The sequence below is a fragment of the Bubalus kerabau genome, chromosome 15 (genome assembly GCF_029407905.1).
Source record: "Bubalus kerabau isolate K-KA32 ecotype Philippines breed swamp buffalo chromosome 15, PCC_UOA_SB_1v2, whole genome shotgun sequence".
Taxonomy (NCBI): domain Eukaryota; kingdom Metazoa; phylum Chordata; class Mammalia; order Artiodactyla; family Bovidae; genus Bubalus; species Bubalus kerabau.
The window spans coordinates 33,708,791-33,732,485 of record NC_073638.1 but is presented as its reverse complement, the minus strand read 5'-3'; the positions used below and the strand labels follow the sequence as shown (position 1 = coordinate 33,732,485).

Sequence of the window (23,695 nt, the reverse complement as noted above, 5' to 3'; positions counted from 1 at the left end):
TTCCCAAATAGATTATCTGTCACTTGCAGTTGGAGACCAAGGTTTTCAACTACTTCCCTTACAAATTCCATCATGCAGAGCCCAGGGCTGGGCGCCATGTTTGCCCTCCAAATAGACCTTTGAGTGAGTAGCAGCCTTTCCTGCCCCTTTTCGATATTGCTGTCATAGGAAAGCCAAGCAACCCCAAGCTACCTGTCTCAAACAATTGATACAGGCAAGCTCAAGGTATTTGAGCTCAAATACAACTTTGTATTTGCCACACAAAGTTGGCAAGCTCTTTGTCAGCTTCTTGAAACATTCATGCCTCTGGTGTTTATAAGGCGAGGAGGCTTCTAAACAGGAGAACCACAGCAGGTTCCCGCCATTCTCTGCACTGGGAAATCAGTACATCAAAGCCCTGTCTCTAACCAAACCATCCCAAGTAACTCAGCACCATTCAGCCGCCCATTCCCTAGGCTCTGGTGTTGCGTGTCTGCTGTGCTCTGATTTTCCCTTAAAGTAAACAGTCAGTGTCACGTGAGCCAGCACTGTGTTGCTGTTGTTGTTGCTTAGTCGCTAAATCATGTCTGACTTTTTGACCCCATGGACTGTAGCCCACCAGACTTCTCTGTCCATGGGATTTCCCTGGCAAGAATACTGGAGTAAGTTGCCATTTCGTCCTCCAGGGGATCTTCCTGATCCAAGGATCAAACCCACATCTCCTGCACTGGCAGGCAGATTCTTTGCCACTGAGCCACCTGGGAAGCCCTGAACCACCACTTAGGACATTATAAAAACCTATAGAGAAGCCACTCAGCAAAATCTGCTTCTAAGGACTGTCCTTCCCAAAATGTCAGTATTTATTTACCTTCGCAGGCAAGGAAAAATTAAGTTCATGAGGGTATAGCTGGACTGTCGAAATAAATTCTTATCACCAGTGTCTGCTTTGTGGTTCTCATTTTTTAAAATAACACACACCCACCCATATTTCAGCACATTCATTTCTTTAATGCTTTGACAGATCTTTGTTCCTTCCACATTTTACAAATGTCTTAGAACCAGGCCTGCATGGCAACTACTTCATGAACTTCTTGAGGGAACAACTGTCTTTTATATTTGAATCCCCAGTGACTAGTATAATTCCTGGCACATAAAGGAGCTCAGAGAATTAAATACAGATAGCAATAGTCATAGCTTATACTCACTGAGCATTTCCTCTGTGCCATACACTGTGAAGCCCTTTATGTGATGATCTCACTGTGACCCTCACAACTACCCCAGGGGCTGTGGATTACTAGCCCCACACCTGGTAGATGGAAACAGCATGGGGCTCAGAGAGGGAAGTAACTTGTTCAGGTCCAACAGCCAGGAAGTGGTAAAGCCAACTTTGAATCCAGGTCTGTCTAGCTCCAAAGCCGCTGTATTCGACCTTGCACAGTATAAGGACAAGAGTGAAACTAATCTTGATTTTGTTGTTCACTCAGTAAGTCATGCCCAACTCTTTTGTGACCCCATGCACTGTAGCCCTCCAGGCTCCTCTGTCCATGGGGTTTCCCAGGCAAGAGTACTGGAGTGGGTTGGCATTTCCTTCTCCAGGGGATCTTCCTGACCCAGGGATCAAACCCACATCTCCTACATTGGCAGGCAGATTCTTTACCACCGGGCCACCAGGGAAGCCCTAATCCTGGTTTTAGAGACTGAAATATTCAGATACTCTATTGGCTTTGTGATTTATTGCAAAACTAAAATCATATATCTGATGGCATAACATATGTGAGAATAATGAATAGTGCCTTAAAAAGGGAGATGGTGAGGCCCAGCTAAGAGACTGGGTCCTACCAAAACAGGCAGGCTGAGCTGGCACTGTCCCTGAAGTCCCCAAGGCTGATTTCCAGCAGCGTCCAGAGTGTCTGAATTCTCCACCATTGTTCTCGCTCTTAGTCTCCTCCAGGAGAGAAGCATTTTATTAAGACTGCAGCATTCCATTATGTAGGCATGCTGAGAGTTAGCTAGCTCACTCATTAAAAGAGACATCTCTCTCTGATTGATGGGGCGGCGGACTGTAATTGGAAGGGCACTCCAAGGCTGAGAAGCAGTACGTGACTTGCCTAAGATTCCAGGGCAGATCTTTGGTGGCCGATCGATATTAGAGCCCCAGTCGCCTCACCCCGTCACCAAGGGCACTCTCCCTTCCCCCAGTTTCCTACCTGATAAAGCCTGGCTGGGTATCAGGGTTCTAGCAAAGTGGCAGAGGGTGCTTTCAAGTGGGCTGAGTGATGGAAACCTGCCAGAGCAGCCCTGGGGAGAGGGCTGGCTGTGTAGGAGGGACCACGTAGGAAGGAGCAGGGAAAAAAATTATTTAAGGAAGAAATGGCTGCGGGGAAGGAAGTAGTGCAGAGCTGGGAGAGGTCAGGATCCCCTGCAGAAGAAACACTGGCTTGGTGTTCTCCCCCCATCCCAGAGATAAGACAGTCTGCACTGAATCCAAAAGTCAGAGCTCCAGGCTTTGCACCATCATTCACACGCACATCATGTACACTCGGGCAAGTGACTTAGCCTCTGGGCCCTCGTTTCTTCTTTATCCTGAGAAAGAGAGCTTGTCCTGCGGCACTTCTGAGACATCCTAGCTCTAATGTTCCCGGATTCTCCTGAACTAGGATTATTTAAGGTTAGGCTCCTGTCCTAAACCTTCTCAGACATTGTCATCTCCTCTCCCAGTTCCTCTTAATTTTATTTTAGAATAAGGAGCCAGCTGATAAATTGGTCCAAGGTATTTAACATCTGTGATTCCAACGTTCTCCTGGCTGCACTGGGTCTTCGTTGCTGTACACAGGCTTTCTCTAGTTGCAGTGCATGAGCTCTACAGTAGTTGCGACTCACAGGCCCTCGAGCACCAGCTCAGTAGTTGTGGTACACATGCTTAGTTGCTCTGTGACATGTGGGATCTTCCCAGACCAAGGATTGAACACCTGTCCCCTGCATTGGTAGGTGGATTCTTCACTACTGGACTATCAGGGAAGTCCCACTCCTAAAATTCTTAAACATTAACTTGGTCATAAACTTCAACATTCAATAGAAATATTAACCAGAATAATTTGTTAGCAAAATAAAAGACAGAGATCAGGAAAGAGAGTGTCCAAGTAGTGATATTTGAGATTTCCCCTGGAGCCATATACAATAAGCCATATGCACTGCTGCTGGGAATGCTAAGCAATTATTTCTGGGAGGAAGGAAGCATCTTTTGGGATTTGACTGGCAGGCAGATTCTTTACCACTGAGTTAGCTGGGAAGCCCCTTAGTTCTCTGACCAATCAAATCTGTTCCTCTTGCATAAGATGGTCAGAGCCCCAACCACTGGACCACCCAGGAAGTTCGCCTATGGGATGAAACATAGCTGGGCTCTGTCCCACAGGTGAAGTCTCACAAATGATGTGTCTTTCCTTCAGTTACGCAAAATGCCCTTCGGGTACTGCCTGGCCCTAAACAGCCCTCTCCCTTACTTCTTGCATCAGTCACTATTGCTGCATATAGAAGCATCTGCCCTCCAATTAAGTGACTAAAACAACACACATTTCTTATTTCACAGTTTCTGTGGGTTAGGGATTTAGAAGAGGCTTACCAGCTGGTTCTGGCTTAGGACCCTGAGTTTGCAGTCAAGCTGAGGCTACAATCATCTGAAGGCTTGGCTGGGGCTGAAGGATCCATCTGCTTCTTTGGTATGAGTTAGCTCAGGCTAATGTGATAACAAAATATCACCGACTGAGTGCCTTGATATTTTGGCTAAGAAACACATTTATTTTTTCGTGGTTCTGGAGGCTGGAAATTCATGATCAAGGTGCCAGCAAATGGATTTCTTCTGAAGGCTCTCTTCCTTGCTTGCAGATGGCAGCTCCTTCCTATGACTTCACATGGCCTTTCTTTGGTACATGGGTACAGGGAGGGAGATTGGGAGATGGAGAGAGAGGGAAGGAGATGTGGTGTGCATGCTCTCTGCTTCTCTTCTTTTAAGAACACTAATCATTAGCCCCCACCCCGACCCCATGACCTCACTTAACCTTAATTACTTCCTTAGAGGTTTCATCTCCAAATATGGCCATGCTGTGAGGGGAGTTAGGGCTTCGGTATGTGAATTTGGGGGACACAAACCTTCAGTCCACAATAGCTTCCAGGATGGCATATTTACATGATGCTGGTTGTAGGCAGAAGGCTTAGTTTCTCCCTTCGTGGGCTTTTCCATGCACTGCTTTATCATCCTCATGCCATGATGCCTGTGTTGCTGAAAGTGAGCAATCCAAGAAAGCAAAATAGAAGTCACAGCATGTTGATGACCCACTCTCAGAAGTCTCACACCATCATTTCTGCAAAACCCTGTTGCCTACAAAGACTCGGTCTATTCAGTGTAGGAAGAAACTATACAGAGACATGTGAATGCCAGGAAGCCAGTCATTGAGGGCAGAGCAGGGAGGCTGGCTGCCATGTCTCTGAATGAAAAGACATGATGAGATGGTATCAAAAAAAGGACATATGTTTTTGAAACCCACAGAACTTGAAGCTAAAGTCAAATCCTAGCTCCACACTTATGAGTTCTGCAAACACAAAACCTCTCTGAGTCTGTTTCTCCATCAATAGGCTAATAATACCTTCCTCATAGGAAGTGAAGTGAAGAAGTGAAGTTGCTCAGTTGTGTCCGACTCTTTGCGACCCCATGGACTGTAGCTTACCAGGCTTCTCAGTCTATGGGATTTTCCAGGCAAGATTACTGGAGTGGGGTGCCATTTCCTTCTCCAGGGGATCTTCCCGATCCAGGGATCGAACCCTCGTCTCCCGCATTGCAGATCAGATCAGATCAGTCGCTCAGTTTTGTCCGACTCTTTGCGACCCCATTCGCAGCACGCCAGGCCTCCCTGTGCATCACCAACTCCGGGAGTTCACTCAGACTCATGTCCATTCAGTCAGTGATGCCATCCAGCCATCTCATCCTCTGTCATCCCCTTCTCCTCCTGCCCCCAACCCCTCCCAGCATCAGAGTCTTTTCCAATGAGTCAACTCTTCCCATGAGGTGGCCAAAGTACTGGAGTTTCAGCTTTAGCATCATTCCTTCCAAAGAAATCCCAGGGCTGATCTCCTTCACAATGGACTGGTTGGGTCTCCTTGCAGTCCAAGGGACTCTCAAGAGTCTCTCCAACACCACAGTTCAAAAGCATCAATTCTTTGGCACTTGGCCTTCTTCACAGTCCGACTCTCACATCCATACATGACCACAGGAAAAACCATAGCCTTGACTAGGCGGACCTTTGTTGGCAAAGTAATGTCTCTGCTTTTGAATATGCTATCTAGGTTGGTCATAACTTTCCTTCCAAGGAGTAAGCGTCTTTTAATTTCATGGCTGCAGTCACCATCTGCAGTGATTTTGGAGCCCAGAAAAATAAAGTCTGACACTGTTTCCACTGTTTCCCCATCTATTTCCCATGAAGTGGTGGGACCGGATGCCATGATCTTCGTTTTCTGAATGTTGAGCTTTAAGCCAACTTTTTCACTCTCCACTTTCACCTTCATCAAGAGGCTTTTGAGTTCCTCTTCACTTTCTGCCATAAGGGTGGTGTCATCTGCATATCTGAGGTTATTGATATTTCTCCCGGCAATCTTGATTCCAGCTTGTGTTTCTTTCAGTCCAGCATTTCTCATGATGTACTCTGCGTATAAGTTAAATAAACAGGCAGACGCTTTACCCTCTGAGCCACCAGGGAAGCCTCCTCATAGGAAGATTGTATTAAATGAGAGAATAGATTTGCTGAATCACAAATCATGATCATCAACTAAATACGCTTTCCCTCCCCAATCTTCTCTAATCTCTCACCACCTTGCTATTCCCACTTTCACTTGCCCAGGTTTCACATACTTTTCTTGTACAATGACAATACAGACACAATCAGGATTCTAGAATTTCAGTTAGGAGGATTTCTGTAACATCTATCTAATAATCCCCAACTTTTTAAACCACCAAAGTTCTTTCTATTGTCTTTCTCCCAGTGAGACCCATATTTGGGATACTTCTGATCCTCCAAATTAGGCTAGCTACATAATTCATTTCCATTAAATTTATCAAAGGCATATATAACTGCCCATCAGAACTTCTGATCAGTGAGAGACCATCAGTGTTTCCATACTGAGTTATGGTAATGTCAGTGAAAAGCAAAGCCGTTCTCATCTTAGAAGCCCAGAAAGATGAAAGGTCATTTAGATTAGTTAATGATAGAACTAGGACTCAAACCTGGACCTCCAAATTCCAAACCAATGATCATCCCCTAAATCTGAGTTGTTACCTTATTTATCTGATGTGCTATGCTCTACTTCATGATATCTGACATGATAAAAAACTGTGGTGCCTTTCAGACTAACATGATAAAAATCCAGGATAAAATATTTACCTTCTCGAGGCTCTAGTTCCATGAATAGCACAAATGTGTGAGACCTCCAAACCTACCAGTGTGGGCCCATTAACACCACAGGACAGGCCATTGTTTGTGTGGCCTCCGTGGAGGGCTGGCCCACTAACCCATATGCCTGTAAGATCTAGGGCTATTTAGTCAGAGCTTTTGGATAGGGAGCTAGTTTTCTGTCTTCAGGTTTGCTGTTCATACTCCAATCATAAAGAGAAACTAGCTTCTCACTGACAAACAGAAGTCAAGTCGGGATAGAGCAGTGACATCATCCCCAACACCACTATGTGGAGGAGGGGTGGGAGGACTGCATGCTCATGGGTCTGCAAGATCTGTCTTCCTGCGGAGAGTGAGAGCTGAGGAGTGTAAGGGCTCCGTATTCATCTGAGGTGGGCCAGCAAACCCACTGCCATACCTCGAGGGCTTTTGGGATCTTAGGTCCCCCACCAGGGATTGAACCTGGGCCCTCGGCAGTAAAAGTGTGGAGCCCTAACCACTGGATTGCCAGGGAATTCCCAAGACCCGCTTTTTGCCCAGAAGGTAGGTATATGCTGCTGCTGCTGCTGCTAAGTAGCTTCAGTTGTGTCCGACTCTGTGCAACCCCATAGATGGCCTCCTACCAGGCTCCTCTGTCCCTGGGATTCTCCAGGCAAGAACACTGGAGTGGGTTGCCATTTCCTTCTCCAATGCATGCAAGTGAACAGTGAAAGTGAAGTCGCTCAGTTGTGTCTGACTCTTAGCGACCTCATGGACTGCAGCCTACCAGTCTCCTCTGTCCATGGGATTTTCCAGGCAAGAGTACTGGAGTGGGGTGCCATTGCCTTCTCCGGGTCAGTATATGACAACTGTTTAATTCCAGTACCATCTCTGAAAAGAAAAAGAAGCAAAGGAAGAAAAGGCAAGGAATTAAAGAAGAATTTTCTCAGCCTAGAGATGGAAATAATAGTGCTTGTGAGCAATTTAAGTGGGCCAATTGTTTAAAAACAAATACTTCATAAATATTGTTATGCTCATGTGCACAAATAGGCTATTTCATATATGCATTATATATAAACATATATGTTCAGTCCTCCTTTAGTTCACAGTAAAGTTCTTTTTGAATGTTCCTCTGATTTATTAGCTGGTATAAGGAGAGAAGACGCTCTATTTTCCATACTTGGGGCAAAATATTTGCCCCCATACTTGGGGCAAAATTTTAAGTGGGCGAGGTAGATCTCTGGGGACAGATGTGGTCATGGCAATAGGACTCAAAGTAGAAAAGCTGGCAGGAGAAAAAAGGAACTTCAAAGAAGAAGATCAGATAAAAGTTTTCACTTGTGCCTTCCTCCGTAAAGAGAAAATAGCTGAAACTCTTATTTGCTCAAACCCTGGAGGCAGCTCTGTGCCTGGGGAGAGGAGAGGCGTTCAGTGTTCCAGACGATGGGCAAGCTTGAATGTCAGTGCTTCCTGCAACACGAGCCCGGAAACCTTGGGAGCCCCATCAACATCGGTCCAGGGAGATGCTTTAATGTCAATTACAGTTAATGTCATTGCTCTGTACTCTCTCAGCCAGATGCATTTCAAGGCAAGAGATCTCGTTTCCTAGAGAAAACCTTTAGCAAAAAGAACAAATGTCCTCAGTCAACTTCCTTTGAGGGCAATCTGTATCAGCCCAATGGCTGAAACACTTTTTTCAACATGCTTCCCCTTCAGGCATTTCTTATACAACCTCTGTGCTCCAAGTCCCTTATTGGACCCCCAAGTATGGGTAACAGAAGATGTGGTCCTGAACTTTCAGAAAGCACCGTCTGGTGGGGACATAAGTGATATGCAACATGAAAAGATACAGAGGGAAAGATGGAGGGAAAGGGGGAAATGACTTGGCAAATAATTCCCTAGTTAGAGCTTTGGAGAAAATCAAAAGTGGCTGCCCTTCAGGGGCTCCATCATGGGAGGATTATCGTGCTAGGCCTGTCCTAACAAAGTACCACATACTGGGTGATGAAAACAACAGAAATTGATTTTCTCACAGTTCTGGAAAGCTGGAAGCCCAAGACTAAGATATCTGCAGGACTGAGTTCTTCTGAAGCATCTCTCCTGGCCTTGTAAACGGCTGTCTTCTCCCTCTGTCCTCTTCTGGTCTTCCCTCTGTACCTGTCTAGCTTCTATCCTTCTCTTCTTTTTTTTTTTTTTTATGCTCTTGGGAACCCCTGACACAGTCTGCAATCTATCTTTTGGTTTGATTTTTTCAGGTTCTTTATGAAAAATTTATTTGTTTATTTGTTTTTGACTGCTTAGGTCTTCGTTGCTACATTCAGGCTTGCTCTGGCTGCAGCGAGCAGAGGCTGCTCTCTAACTGCAGAGCGTGGGCTTCTCGTGTTGTGTAGGCGCGGCCTCAGTAGTTGTGGTGCACCCTCTTAGTTGCTCCACTGGGCATGTGGGATATTCCAGGACCAGAGATAGAACCTGTGTCCCCTCTATCAGCAGCAGATTCTTAATCACTGGACCACTAGGGAAGACCCCTCGTCTTCTTAAAAAGACACCTATAATATTGGATTAAGGCCCATCCTAATGAGCTTGTTTTAAGTCAGTTACCTCTGTAAAGATCCTATCTCCAAGTACCTTCACATTCTGAGGTACTGAGGGTTAGGACCTCAGCATACGAATTGGGTAAGACAGACTTCAGCCCATGAGAGGGGCTGTCTAGTTTAGAAGAGGGGACAATTCACATCCATGGGATAAGTTGTATAAGTCTATCAATTAGGCAGCTGTGCTCCAAGCCACATGTGTACTCTTACAGGAAGGAACTCAGGAGATGGAGAAATTGCCATGACCCTGAGTGGTTTGAAGAGGCTTTTGTTTTTTTAACTTTTATTTTATATTGGAGTCTATAGGTGATGAACAATGTTGTTAGCTTCAGGTGTACAGCAAAGAGATTCAGTTATACATACACATGTATCTATTCTTTTTCAAATTCTTTTTCCATTTAGATTGTTATCCATAACATTGAGCTGAGTTCCCTGTGCTATACAGTCGGTCCTTGTTGATGATTCATTTTCAATATAGCAGTGTGTACATGTCCATCCCAAACTCCCTAACTATCCCTTCCCTCTCCTTCCCTGCTGGTAACCATAAGTTTGTTCTCTAAGTCTATGAGTCTGCTTCTGTTTTGTGAATAGGTTCATTTGTATCATTTTTTTAGATTCCACATGTAAGTAATCTCTGACGATGTTTGTCTTTGTCTGACTTACTTCACTCAGTATGTCAGGCTCTAGGTCCATCTATATTGCTGAAAATGGCATTATTTCATTATTTTTGATGGCTGAGTAATATGCCATTGTGTGTGTGTGTGTGTGTGTGTGTGTGTCTGTGTGTGTGTGCGCGCACTGTCAGTTGCTTCAGTTGTGTCCGACTCTTTGCAACCTATGGATAGTAGCCTACCAGGCTCCTCTGCCCATGGGGATTCTCCAGGCAAGAATACTGGAGTGGATTACCATGCTCTCCTCCAGGGGATCTTCCTGACTCAGGGATTGAATCCACGTCTCTTATGTGTCCAGCATTGGCAGGCGGGTTCTTTACCACTAGCGCCACCTGGGAAGCCTATATATATATATATGTACACCACATCTTTTTTATCCATTCATCTTTTTTATCCATTCATCTGAGACAGCTAAGTAAGGAAAGTAAGGAAAGCTAAGAAAGGAAAGACAGGAAAGTAAGGCTTGGATGAAAGTAGAGGGAGTCTGGGGGAGGACAGGGCATTCCAGGTGGGAGGAATAGCGTGGGAAATGGTCCAGATGGGGCTGTAAGAAGATGTGCTCAGAGCGTGCTGACTACGCTGACCTTGTAAGAATGGAGCATCCATTTTGTAGGAAAGGAGAGGTAAAGAGTTTGAGGATGTACGCCGAAACTCAAGTCTGGAGGGCTGGGCTGCAGAGAGTGTGTCTCCCACTGAAGGCTTTTAAACCGCATAGTAAAATGAGAACAATAATAATGTATGTGAACAGCCTCTTACGATTATTAAGATTTTTCATAAACATTATCCCATTTCCTCACCACAGACACTTAACGAAATCAGCAGGGCGTCATTACAACCATCCTACAAATGAGTAAGTTGAAGTGGTGAGAGTTTAAATTGCTTGACCAGCAGATGTAAGGGCTACAATCAGAACTGTGCTGTGGGCAGATTAATCTGACAGGCTGTGAAGAAGGCTTTAGAGAGCAGAGAGGCAGGGGGCAGGGAACTGTTAGAAATCAGCACAGGAGTAAAGTTGATGAACGCCTGAATGAGGGGAGTGGTACCAGAAATGGAGAGATTTAAACAGACATACTATGTTGGTTCTGATTAATAAATATGCTAAGAATGAAGATGCTGTGAAATTAGCAAAAATGCCCTTGGGAAAGGTAACACATTAGGTTCTCACCAGGCTTCTGTACCTCAGCAGGAATTAATTGATCAGATTCCTGCCTGACTTGGGTAAGTAGGAGCAAGGAGAACGTAAGTGCAGCTCTGTTCCTGTGTGTCTCTCACAAGCACTATAATGTGTTGCACTATAATTATATTCATATATCTCCTCCCTCGACAGATCGTGAGGTCCTCCAGGAAACTGACGGTATTTTATTCATCTTTGCAGGCATACTCAGTACCTAGTAAAAGGCTTCTGTAGTTAGAAGGTCAGTGACCACTTTTTGAATGAATGAATGAGAGTGACCCGGTGGGAACACCAACGCAGAGGAGGGAAAGAGCATAAAAAGCAAAGGCGAGGGGCCTTGAGGACGAGTGTCAGCGACTTCACAGGTGTCCCCAGAACAGCCTGCTCTGAAGCAGGTAAATACTAATTTACCTAACAGACATCTCTGTAAAACCAGGAGATTTCAAGGAAGTGGTTTGCACACTAGGTCACTGCAGGCATCAGCTTTTTTCATGTATGGACTTTTGTACAGAATTGCTGGAGAGATGGCACCATTGATGGGAAATAGCTTATTTCAAAGAACAGATTTATAAGCAGAAACCGGTAGTTTCCTTTCCAAGGTCTCAGCCCACCAGTGCTCCAGGGTCCTTCCCCACAAGCTCCTGGATGACCTCCTCTCCCATCTCCTGCTCTCACTCCAGCTACATCTCAGCGGAGCCCCCAGAACACCTGCTAAATGAACAAATCCACTTTTAAAGAAAGATGGTGAGAGGTACAAACTTCCGGTTATATAATAAATAAGCCACAGGGATGTAATATGCAGCATACAGAATATGATCAGTAATATCGCAATAACTTTATGTGGGGACCACTGGTTAGTAGACTTACCATGGTGGTCATCTCATAGGGGATGCAAATGTCAAATCACTATGTAACACACCTGACTAGCATGTTATTGTACATGCTAGTATTTTAATTAAAAGAAAGAAAGGGGATGCGATGAGAGGGAAGGACCCAAACACTTCAGCATGACTTATTCTCCTCTCAGTGTCTATTGAGACATCCAAGTGGACTGGAACACCTGACCTTCCTTTGTATATCCCCAGGGTATAACTGTGATATAAATCAGTTTGTTTGAACACATAGATCTTGTGAAAATGACACAGGCAGGAACCAGACAGCCACGCCTTGTTGTTCAGTCGCTCAGTCGTGTCCAACTCTGCGACCCCATGGACTGCAGCGCGCCAGGCTTCCCTGTCTTCACTATCTCCCAGAGTTTTCTCAAACTCCTGTCCGTTGAGTTGATGATGCCATCAAACCATCTCATCCTCTGTCGTCCCCTTCTCCTCCTGCCCTCAATCTTTCCCAGCATCGGGATCTTTTCCAGTGAGTCAGCTCTTCATATCAGGTGTCCTTCAGTTTCAGCATCAGTGCTTCCAATGAATGTTCAGTACTGATCTCCTTTAGGATGGACTGGTTGGGTCTCCTTGCAGTCCAAGGGACTCTCAAGAGTCTTCTCCAACACCACAGTTCAAAAGCATCAATTCTTTGTCACTCAGCCTTCTTTATGGCCCAACTCTCACATGCGTACATGACTACTAGAAAAACCATAGTTTTGACTATGTGGGCCTTTGTCAGCAAAGTGATGTCTCTGCATTTTAACATGCTGTCTAGGTTGGTCATAGCTTTTCTTCCAAGGAGCAAGTGTCTTTTAATTTCATGGCTGCAATCACCATCTGCAGTGATTTTGGAGCCCCCCAAAATAAAGCCTGTCGCTGTTTCCATTGTTTCCCCATCTATTTGCCATGAAGTGATGGGGCTGGATGCCATGATCTTAGTTTTCTGAATGTTGAGTTTTAAGCCAACTTTTTCACTGTCCTCTTTTACTTTCATCAAGAGGCTCTTTAGTTCTTCTTCTCTTTCTGCCATAAGGGTGGTGTCATCTGCATATCTGAGGTTATTGATATTTCCCCCAGCCATCTTGATTCCAGCTTGCACTGCATCCAGCCCGGCATTTTGCATGATGTATTTTGCATGTAAGTTAAATAAGCAAGGTGACAATACACAGCCTTGACGTACTCCTTTCCCACTGCCCTCTTCTAATCCTCCATGGGCTATGTGTGCCTTTATGAATGTCTAGAAATATAGCCTCACTATTAGAACTGAGAGAAAATAATGCTAGGGGTCTGCTGAGAGCCTCCCCTAGGGTGGTGAGCATGTATTTAAGGAGCAGAAGATACTGAGGCAGCTGGAAGCTCTCTGAGCTTGGCCCAGAACCAGGCTTGTGGGGGTAGAGAATCTTCTTCCCCTGGGAGGGCAGCAGGTGTGAGTTGTCAGGCAGGAGGGGTATGCAGTGTGACAGGGCGATGCAGTAGATGCTCCTCCAGGCGCGTTCACCAGGCTCACTGGGGCCCAGAAGCGGAAGCTGCATGTCGTCCTGCATCACACGGTCAGGAGCACAGCTCGCTTCATCACCAGGGAAGTCCGGCTCTTGGGACCTTTAGCTGCAGCATGACAACTCGTAGTTGCAGCGTGTGGGATCTAGTTCTGTGAAAGTGAAAGTCACTCAGTCGTGTCTGACTCTTTGTGACCCCGTGGACTGTACAGTCTGTGGAATTCCAAGAATACTGGAGTGGGTAACCTGTCCCTTCTCTAGCAGATCTTCCTGACTCGGGAATTGAACTGGGGTCTCCTGTATTGCAAGCAGATTCTTTACTAGCTGAGCTACCAGGGAAGTCCTGTGATCTATCCAGTGATCTATCCTGGGCCCCCTGTATTGGAAGCTCGGAGTCTTAGCCACTGGACCACCAGGGAAGTCTCAGAGTTAATGTTACCGAAAAGCAATGCTATCCAATAGAAAATATGGAAGAATGTGAGCCCACTTGTAATTTAACATTTTCTAGTAGTCTTGTCAAAGCATTGAGAAACAGATGAAATAATTTTAATATGTTTTATTTAGCCCTAAATATACAGAATATGGTTTTTCCAGCAGTCACATACAGACGTGAGAGCTGGACCATAAAGTAGGCTAAGTCCCGAAGAATGGATGCTTTGGCCACATGATGTGAAGAGATGACTCATTCAAAAAGACCCTGATGTTGCTGGAGGAAAAGAGGAGAAGTGGGCAAAAGAAGATGAGATGGTTGGATGGCATCACTGCCTCAATGGACATGAGTTTGAACAAACTCCAGGAGATAGTGAAGGACGAGGCAACCTAGTGTGCTGCAGTCTATGGACTCACAAAGAGTCAGATACAACTTAGTGACTGAGCAACAACACTTAAGCAGCTTGCAAAAAAAACTGGGGAGTAGGAACTAGAACTCAGTTGTGCCCCCACACAGGGAATAGGTTGTCAGAAGCCTCTGCTGGTTTCTTGACATGCCTCTCCCTGGATCTGCAGAGACCACAATGATGAGATGTGGACAGCAGCCTTGAAAGAAGAAATCTAGAATAGTCATAAAATTAATAACTTTTGGGGTTGAGGGGGCTGTGCTGCATGTCATACAGGATCTTAGTTCCCCAACCAGGGATCAAACCCATGCCACCTGCAGTGGAAGGGTGGAGTTTTAATCACTGGACTGCCAGGGGGTTCCCAAATTAATAACTTAAAATTTTTTTAAATTTATTTTTGGCTGTCCTGGGTCTTTGTTGCTGTGCGGGCTCTGTTGCTCCGTGGCATGTGGGATCTTCCTGGATCAGGGACCGAACCCCTGTCTTCTGCATTGGCAGGTGAATTCTTATCCACTGAGCCATCAGGGAAGACCCCAAATTAATAACTTTTATGAATGACATGGGGGAGAGGGGGAGGATTAAGGAGAAAGGGTTTGAGGGAGATCTAGAAGGGTTTCCTTTTTTTAAAATGAGACTATAGTTATGGATTAATCTTTGAACTTCATGAAGTTTTAAAATTTAAAAAGGTTACTGTGTATCTTATATTGATAAAAATGCCTCACCACCCCCTCCCACACCATCAAAAAAAAAAAAAAATTACCCCTCCTGTTTGTTTTGTGAGGAAATTGAGGTTTCTAGTAGGTAAAGAAATCGAGGAGAGGCCCGGGGCCTGGGTGTTTCTGGTCATTTGGGATGGAGGTGGGGGTGGAATTACATTCATAACTTTTTTTTTTCTTTAAAGGGAAAAGCAACTTACTGCTCTTCCTGCTTTTCTGCTGGGAGACTGGGGGGTCTAGGGTCCTTAGAGCATCTGACTGTGGAAACAGACGGAGTAAGGCTGGGGGAGGGGTGGGACGGGGCGTCCTTCAGGGTCTGTTCAATCCCGGAACAGAAGCCCGGCAGCTCCAGCCGATTTTGATTTCTTTTGTTTGCGAGGAGCTGGGCCCCCAGCGGGTGGCTGCCCTGGGGCTCGGCTTAACCCCCTTCTGTGAAATTCCGGAAATCGCAGGGCAGCCCCAGGCGACCCACTGCAGGCTCCAGCAGCTGCTCAGGGAGCCAAGCTGCTGGGTTGGGGCCGCTCGGGATCTCTGGGGACCACTAACCCTGAGACCTCTTGGCCGCTGCTGTCCAAAGCAAACAACCAGCAGATGTCCCCAGCGCGACCTCTGGTGAAACTGTTTATTCTTGGGAGATGGCCATCTCCCCTCTGGGACCCTGCCGGTCCGCCAGCCTTCCTCCTCTCTCACTTCCGCCTCCCTCCCTTCCTCCCACTGAGATCCCGTCCTCTGAATTTGATATCACTTGGTGAGCTTTAAAACAAGGGACTGCAAGGAAAATCCAGCATTCCAAGTTCATCAATTCCAATTTGATGCTCTAGGATAAAGAAGAGTTGCTGGAAACTTCTCTTGGGTTCAGGGACGTAGGCACGGGAGGTTTACTTACCCAGTTTGGAATGAGGAGACAAACCCTGTCAGTCTGTGTTGACAGCCCGTTGCACCTAAAACCAGAAGCCAGAAGTCGTTAGCCAGACAGCCCACAAGTAAGATTCCACTTAGGGCTAGTCTCTTGTTAAACAGTTAAACTTTGGACCTGCATTTCAGATGCATTGCTTAAAAGTCATAAGCTAGGTTCCAGCCACGAACTGTTACACTGGAAATGAAAACCTGTGGGCACTCATCTTACTTCAAACAATTCAATATCCAGCCTGCATCTCTGAAAAATACCTTTGAGAGACACGTCATTCAGTTTTTTTGTCCTCGCTCGGTTTTGTTTTGTTTTCCACTGTACTTCCCTCTTGGGATATTAACTTTCAGTCCTTAGCCTTGACCTTACATACATATAGGTTACCAGCTCTATAAATCAGACTGGCCATTTGCATAGAAATACTTTACTTTTGAGAATGTCAGCACAAACATTACAAGGATGCTTGACACATTTCTCAGGTATTCTGTTGGCCTCGAGGCAAATAGGAGAAAGGAAAATTTTCACGAGGTCAAAAGTATTTATTTATTGCTGCTACTGGGTTGATCGCATCTGGCTTCCATGAACCAAGCCCTCCCCTTGCAGTCCGTTTGTCACGCAGGTAAACAGAGTTCTCAGGCTAGAGTATAAATTTAAGCTTGTAACCTCCCTGCTTAAAAACACTTATGGCTCCCTATTACTTATGCATCAAGGGTAAACTCTAGTCTTCTTAATAAATCAGGCCAACTTTTCCTGGTCTGGCCTGATCTTACTTTTCCAGCTCATTTCCAGTCACTAGATCCGTGTCAACTCTATGCTTAAGTTCCTGGAAATTTCTCATCTTACCCTGAATGTATTTCCAGGTCATCCCAACAACTCTGGCATTCCTTGGTCCTCAGTGATAACTAGAGAGCACAGAGAAATAGGAAACACTGGAGAAGCTGTTATTTAGGAAATAGCCTTCTCCACATCGACCCTCCAAAAAGCTTCTCCTATTCCACAAATAAGTGGGATCGTGAAGTATTTATCTTTGACAATTTGCTAATAATCCCTTTGATGAGTTCCTTAATAAGAGCTGCCGCCTGCTTGATTGCATCAAACTGTCAAACTGCCCTGGCATCAGAGTGGATCAGCACAGAGGAAGATATAAATCATATTTTTCTGCAACTTGCTCAAAAAAAGGATGTTGTTTGTCCTAGCAGAGGCCTTGCTTAGTTCCCCTCCTTCCTTAGAGGTTGCTTACGTATATGTCCTCGCTGTCCCTAGAATGACTACTTTCTTTCCACTTTTGTACTCCTTATAATAACAGCTAAAACATCGTTCATACAATGTGCTTTAAAACAAGCGTCCCTTTGTTTAATCCTTACAAAAACCCTATGGAAAAGGGACTGCTACTATATAATTTACAGATTATAAAACAAGGTCTAGACAAGTTTAAGGATCTTAAAGCCACATAGTATCAATAAAAGGCAGAATCAGGACTCAACCTGACCTAAGCCTGCTCAGGTGACCACTCTCCACACTGTTTTTATACTTATTATTTTAAGATTCTGGAGGGAGAAAGTTGCAGGCTTGTTTCGTTGTTACTGTCCTTTGTTTTGTTTTGCTTAGTCTTCCCTGGTAGCTCAGCAGTAAAGAATCCATCTGCCAAGGCAGGAGACGTTGAGTTTGATCCCTGGGTCGATATGGTCCCCTGGAGAAGGACATAGCAACCCACTCCAATATTCTTGCCTTGGAAATCCCATGAACAGAGGAGCCTGGTGGGCTATATAGTCCATGGGGTCTATAATTTGGAGGAAGGAAAAACAAGCATGTACTTCCATCCTACTTTGGAATGATGTATATTAGTTTTGAAATACACCTGGGGAAGAAAAACAGTGGTTTTGCAAATCTTAGGTCCACTTTTTTGTCTCTGTGTGAAGATGGTACACACATGTGTACCATGATGTGTTTAGAAAAACTTTCAACCAAGCTTTAGATTTGTGCACATTTTCTGACTCCTGAACTAGTTTGTTTTTCCTGCAACCATTTTCAACAGCTCAATGTTCATCATTCAAAATGCTTGCTCCACATTCCTCAACCTGGGGCAGGCCATAGGAATGATGCCAGTCACGATGAGTGCCAACCAAGGAAGATGGGCTTCTTTCTGTCTGGATGAGAACATCCATTAGGGGACCTCAGCCTGTTTGAAAGGAAGGGGCGCACACTGCTCTTCTCCCTCCTGACCTGCTTCGAGGCTATCCAGTCCATACTGTTTCTCTTCTTAATTAACATTGCTCGAGTTGCAACACATTTTTTTCATTTTAACTTTACCAAACTTTTCCAGAGGGCAGGGCAAAACTCCAGTCTTGATGCCCTTGGATCTACTTCCCAGCACCTCTCAAGTGGTTCTAAGAAGCCCTGAGGGCTGTGAGTAGGAAGATAGGAACTGATCTTTGTCACAAAAGGGCAGTTTGAAGTCTCCTGGGACACTTACATCACCTGCATTCCTTTTTTTTAAAGCAGCTTTTAAAATATATATTTATTTGTTTTGGCACACTGGGTCTTAGTTGTGGTGCGAGATTCAAGATCCTTTTTTTTTAAGTTGCTTTATGTGAACTCTTAGTGGTGGCAGGCAGGATCTAGTTCCCTGAAAGTGATCGAACCTGGGCCCCCTGAATTGCTAGGGCACAGTATTAACCACTGGACCACCAGGGAAGTCCCTCGCCTGCATTCTTTTGCTTGGGCTCCAGAGTTTCAAATCTCTGAGACATGAAAACCATGGTCATCCTCTCCCCTCACCCTAACCTTCTTTGCCTCCTTTTCCCTTTAATACATTTCCTTTCTCACCATCTGCATTCCTATAAAGGGAGAGTTCCACTCAATCCTGCTTTAAGATGACTCTTTTCTGAGAGTAGGCAGTGTCTTCTATGTGGCTTCGTGGTTTTGAATGCTAAACAAAGCAGGAGACGAAATGCAATCCTTGGCTCTCTAAATTATATTTATTTCTCTCGTATTTTGGGCCCGGAGCTCCCAAGGAGGAATAATGGGTGTTTTGTTGAAAAGGCAGGGGTGGGAGGATTAGATGTGAAAGTTAATACATTATGTCCCAGGAGTCAGAGAGCCTGAATTCTAGTCCTAAATTTGCCATTCACCTTAATCAGTGTGACCTGATGCTCAGTTGCCTAATTTACAAGGTAAAGTGGCGAAGTGAGAAGTAGTAGTGACCTCTAACTCCAAACCACAGATCATAGTTCAATTATTGGCTGTGCCATTTACTAGTTATATTTCCTTAGGCAATTTATTTGATTTTTCCAAGCCTCAGTTTCATCATCTGTAAAATGGGAATAAAAGTTGAAACTATTTTATAGAGTAGTTTTAAGGATTAAATAAAATAACGTTCATAGAATTCTTAGCAAGCGCTCAATAAAATAAGCTATTAGCATAGAAGTTCCACAAGTTTCCTCCTATCTCTGCATTTTATGAGTCTATTTGCAAAAAAGTCATTGATTATTAAATTTTTAAGTAATGTTCACTTGACTTGTAGTTCTATTTTGTTTTTTATTTGGCTCTGCTATCTTTGCTGCTGCATGCGGGATCTTTTTTAGTTGCAACATGAGGGATCTAGTTCCCTGACCCTGGCCCCTGCACCAGGAGCACAGAGTCTTAACCACTGGACCATCTGCAAAGTCCCTTGCTTTTTCTTTTTTAAGAAGTTTCCTTTTTCCTGTTTTAATCATAAGTGGGTGTTGAACTTGTTAAAATTCTTTTTCATCTACTGAAATGATATTTCTTTTCTCCTTGGCTATACGTATGGGTGCTTGCTGTGATTAATTTTTAATGTTAAATCAACCTTATGTTCTGAGGAAAAAAACGCACTTGGTCTAACGCATTATTCTTTGCATTTATTGTGTGATCTGATTTTGTGAAGAGCTGACTGCATCTATGCTCCTGGGGGATACTGGTCTGATTTTCTTTTTTTTGCATGTATACCTTTCTCTGGTTTTTAGGACCACAGTAATACTTAAAATGCTTTGGGAAGTGTTCCCTCCTTTTCTGTTTTCTGAAAGAATTTGTATAGAATTACTATCACTCCTCCTCTCCAGGAAAGTTTAGCTCTTTCCCCCCTGCCCTGTTTTTTTTTTTTTTTTTTTTTTTCTGGTTTTTTTTTTTTCCTTTTTGGCTGCATGCTGAACTTCCCCAACCAGGGATCAAAAAGCATAGAGTCTTAACCACTGGACTGCCAGGGAAACCCTAGCTCTGGTTTTTAAATATGAAAGAGACTGTTCCTTTCAATTCTTCCCTTCCCTATATAAAAATGGGAAAGAAGTCATTACCTCAAGATGCAGAACAGTCTAAAAATACAGTTCAAAAAGGGCTTGAACACACATGGAACTCTGCTCAGTGTTATGTGGCAGCCTGGATGGGAGGGGAGTTTGGGGGAGTATGGATACATGTACATGTATGGCTGAGTCCCTTCGCTGTTCACCTGAAACTATCACAACACTGTTAATTGGTTATACCCCAATACAAAATAAAAAGTTCCTCCAAAATGCATATGAATTTAATCTTATACTCCAAATATTTTTTAAAATACAGGGGATTATTTTCAATTATTTACAATTTAGTAAAATGACAGTCCAAGAAGATACTGATCACGTGGTTATTCTGTAATTCTATGTGGTCCTGTCACACTGCCCGTGAGCCCCAAGAGAGGAGCATATCTTTTTGAGAAGCAAAAAGGGAATATCCATTGTGTCCACTGCTATAGCCCTAGCATCTCAAAATGTGTCTTAGCAGGTGCTCAGAAAGTAGTTATTGAATGAATGACTGATGTGCCTGAAATGACATGGTCAGATATTCTAAAACATGACATGGACAGATGCCTATTAGATAATCTCAGAGACACAAGCCAGAAAAGCAGGGATTGGACGCCTTAGGACTCTGCTGCCAGATAGGCCTGTGTGCTGAAGGAAATATATCTAAATTCCTTTGTATCTAGATTTACTCATCTGTGACACTGAAAGTTTTAGTCTCTCAGTCATGTCCAATTCTTTGCAACCCCATGGACTGTAGCCCACCAGGCTCCTCTGTCCATGAAATACTCCAGGTAAGAATACTAGAGTGAGTTGCCATTCCCTTCTCCAGGGGATCTTCCTGACCCAGGGATCAAACCCGGGTCTCCTATGTTGTAGGCAGATTCTTTATCATCTGCACCACCAGGGAAACCGATTGGTGACATGACAGCCCACGCACCAAAAGCCTGGAGATTCAAAAGGGATTGGGAGAGTGGGGCACTCACAAAATTAATTCTCCATCTGCTTCTGAATTAATCTCAAAGAATGGTAAATCAGAGCAGGTGGGAAAACTGTAGATAAAAAACCAAGACTATTGTTACACTAAAAACAACCAAAAGAAAAATTAGAGCTGTTCTCTTAGGACCTGTTTAAATAGTATTTCTCTAGAAGCTTCTGTATCCTGAATCTCACCTCGAGTGATTTGCTTCCCCCTCACTGCTCCTCTTGTCTTTCCCTTGCAAGCTTGAGTGATTATGTCATTCCTGCCCAAACATCCAGCCCCACTCCCAACAGTCTGCCTGGCAAAGTTCCCGTCTACCGGTCACCCATCCTACCTACTGAAATGCTGTGACCACTCAGACCACAGGGATTACTTCCTCCACAGATTGTCATCATCCCTGGGTCTTTACCATCTCCTCTGAGCTCCTGAAATTTCACAGGATTTGCCCGTTTTGTACTGTCTCATAAATGGCAGCCCACTACAGTATTCTTGCCTGGAAAATCCTATGGAGGAGCCTAGTGGGCTGCTGTCCATAGGGTCACACCGAGTCAGACACGACTGAGGCAACTTAGCATGCATTGGAGGAGGAAATGGCAACCCACTCCAGTATTCCTGCCTGGAGAATCCCAGGGACAGAGGAGCCTGGTGGGCTGCCGTCTATGGGGTCACACAGAGTCAGACATGACTAAAGCGATGCAGCAGCAGCAGCAGCATAGTATTCTCATTCTGTCACATCACTTACCAACTATATTGGGTCCTTTGTGAGCGCAGGAATCAGGAATCCTGTGTTAATCCTCCTCTCATATTTCTCATAGAATCCCAGTGTGCAGTGGGGACATAATTCATGTTCACACTGTTGGTTCCCTTGTTGATCCAGGAGCTAGCAGTCAAGGAAATCTGCTTGCATGTCCCACACAGCTCCTCACAGGACTCACCAGCAGTTTCTCCTGGACAAAAATCTGCAGATCTCTACTAGAATTCTATAGAGTTCATGCCCTCAAATCACAGTTGGAGGCCAGTAATATGCCCAGAAAAGCTGATTCCAGGACTAAGAACCACAGTGGCTTTTAAAGACCACAGAGAAAATGAAAGCTTTATTTAAACAAATATTTTTCCTAGGAAGACGTTGCTCTTTTGTAGGGTTTCTAAGCTGCAGATGCTGCAAAAGAGGTGAGGGTGGATGAAAATGGGTGCTGGGCAGAACAGGGATTCATTTCCATTGGGCAGGATGGCTTGGTCCCCAGGGTTTCTGGACTGCTTCAATGCGTTCTGAAAACCTTGATTCATTTTTCCCCAATCTGAGCCAAAATAGCTGAAATACAATATTCCTGGTAAACAGGAAGGAGGGAAGAAAGGAAGGAGAGAGAAGACAAGACATTAAAGAAAAAAAAAATCCCACACACTTTTTCTCTCTGGGTTCCATAGGTCACAACTAGCCAAGTGATTACATTTTCCTCACTCCAGATGAGACTTGCTTTCACATCTTTCTGGTGCCCTGCTCTCAGGCAAGTTCCTATGGAGAAGACAGAAATGTCCTTTCTCCTTTCCTATCGGCCGAACAAAGGAGGTTGCAGCAGAAATGCTTTCCAGCAGGGCTGTGAGCAACCTGAGGACAAGAAGATTTAGCTCTGGTCCTGAAAGACTGTCCTATGGGGCAGTGTCACAGCTGTGGAGCTCACCCTACAAAGATGACTACCTGTTGAACAGGAGAAGTGAGAGGATAGAAAGCCACACGTGTTATCAGGTTGTTCAGTTCAGTTCAGTTCAGTCGCTCAGTCGTGTCCGACTCTTTGCAACCCCGTGAATCGCAGCACGCCAGGCCTCCCTGTCCATCACCAACTCCCAGAGTTCACTGAGACTCACGTCCATCGAGTCGGTGATGCCATCCAGCCATCTCATCCTCTGTCGTCCCCTTCTCCTCCTGCCCCCAATCCCTCCCAGCAACAGAGTCTTTTCCAATGAGTCAACTCTTCACATGAGGTGGCCAAAGTACTGGAGTTTCAGCTTTAGCATCATTCCTTCCAAAGAACACCCAGGGCTGATCTCCTTTAGAATGGACTGGTTGGATCTCCTTGCAGTCCAAGGGACTCTCAAGATGTTAATTGTTCTCAAACAGGGAGCAGAGACAGTATCTAGGACATCGAAGACAATGCCTGCTCTCCACCCCCCGTCACGTACTGGGTTGAACACAGGTGTTTTTAAATCCCATTAAGATGGAAGTGAAGGAATAAAAGGGCTGCAAATCCACCAAGGACTAGAGAACATGGGAGGAAATTGAGGGGAAAGAGAAATGTCGACAAACGTTTGGATGAAGGGAAGCAGATAAGGAGAGAACCGCTTCACCATGTCCCAGGGACTGAAACCCGCTGCTCACAGAGGAAAGGCTCAGGAGCTGAAAGCAGGTTGGCAGGTACAGCAAAAAGATGAACTGGAGCATGTTCTTAAAGCTGGGCCTCAGGTGACAATCTGTTTTAAAAGACCTACGTGTCTCCTCCCGCACCCTCTGCAGAAACGCCCCAATTCACCCCACCCCACAGGAGAAGGGAGTTTGGAGGACCAAACCTAGAGACATCAGACCCAGAAGAGAGCAAAGGGCCAAACTGGAAACACGGGGCTTCCCAAAGTCCGGGTCTGGAGGCCTCTTGTCTGAGGCTGTTGGATTTGCATTCTGAATGGGACTCCCCTGGCCCCCACCCCCACTCCGGCCCTGCAGCTTAGAGATCACTGGCAGCCATTACCCGCCTCCCACTAATGGAT

At 44.9% G+C, this 23,695-nt stretch overlaps 1 protein-coding gene and 1 long non-coding RNA gene across 2 annotated transcripts in view; one reads left to right on the top strand and one right to left on the bottom strand.

Annotated features, from left to right (window-relative positions):
- CLMP (CXADR like membrane protein) overlaps nt 1-23,695 on the top strand; it is a 101,701-nt gene that overhangs the window by 36,000 nt on the left and 42,006 nt on the right. The window lies entirely within an intron of this gene.
- On the bottom strand, nt 11,217-16,173 carry LOC129628871 (uncharacterized). Its single transcript, XR_008702957.1, has 3 exons — nt 15,925-16,173; nt 15,644-15,698; nt 11,217-11,542 (listed from the first exon to the last, which is right to left on the bottom strand). It is a non-coding gene; the product is annotated as an uncharacterized LOC129628871 (long non-coding RNA).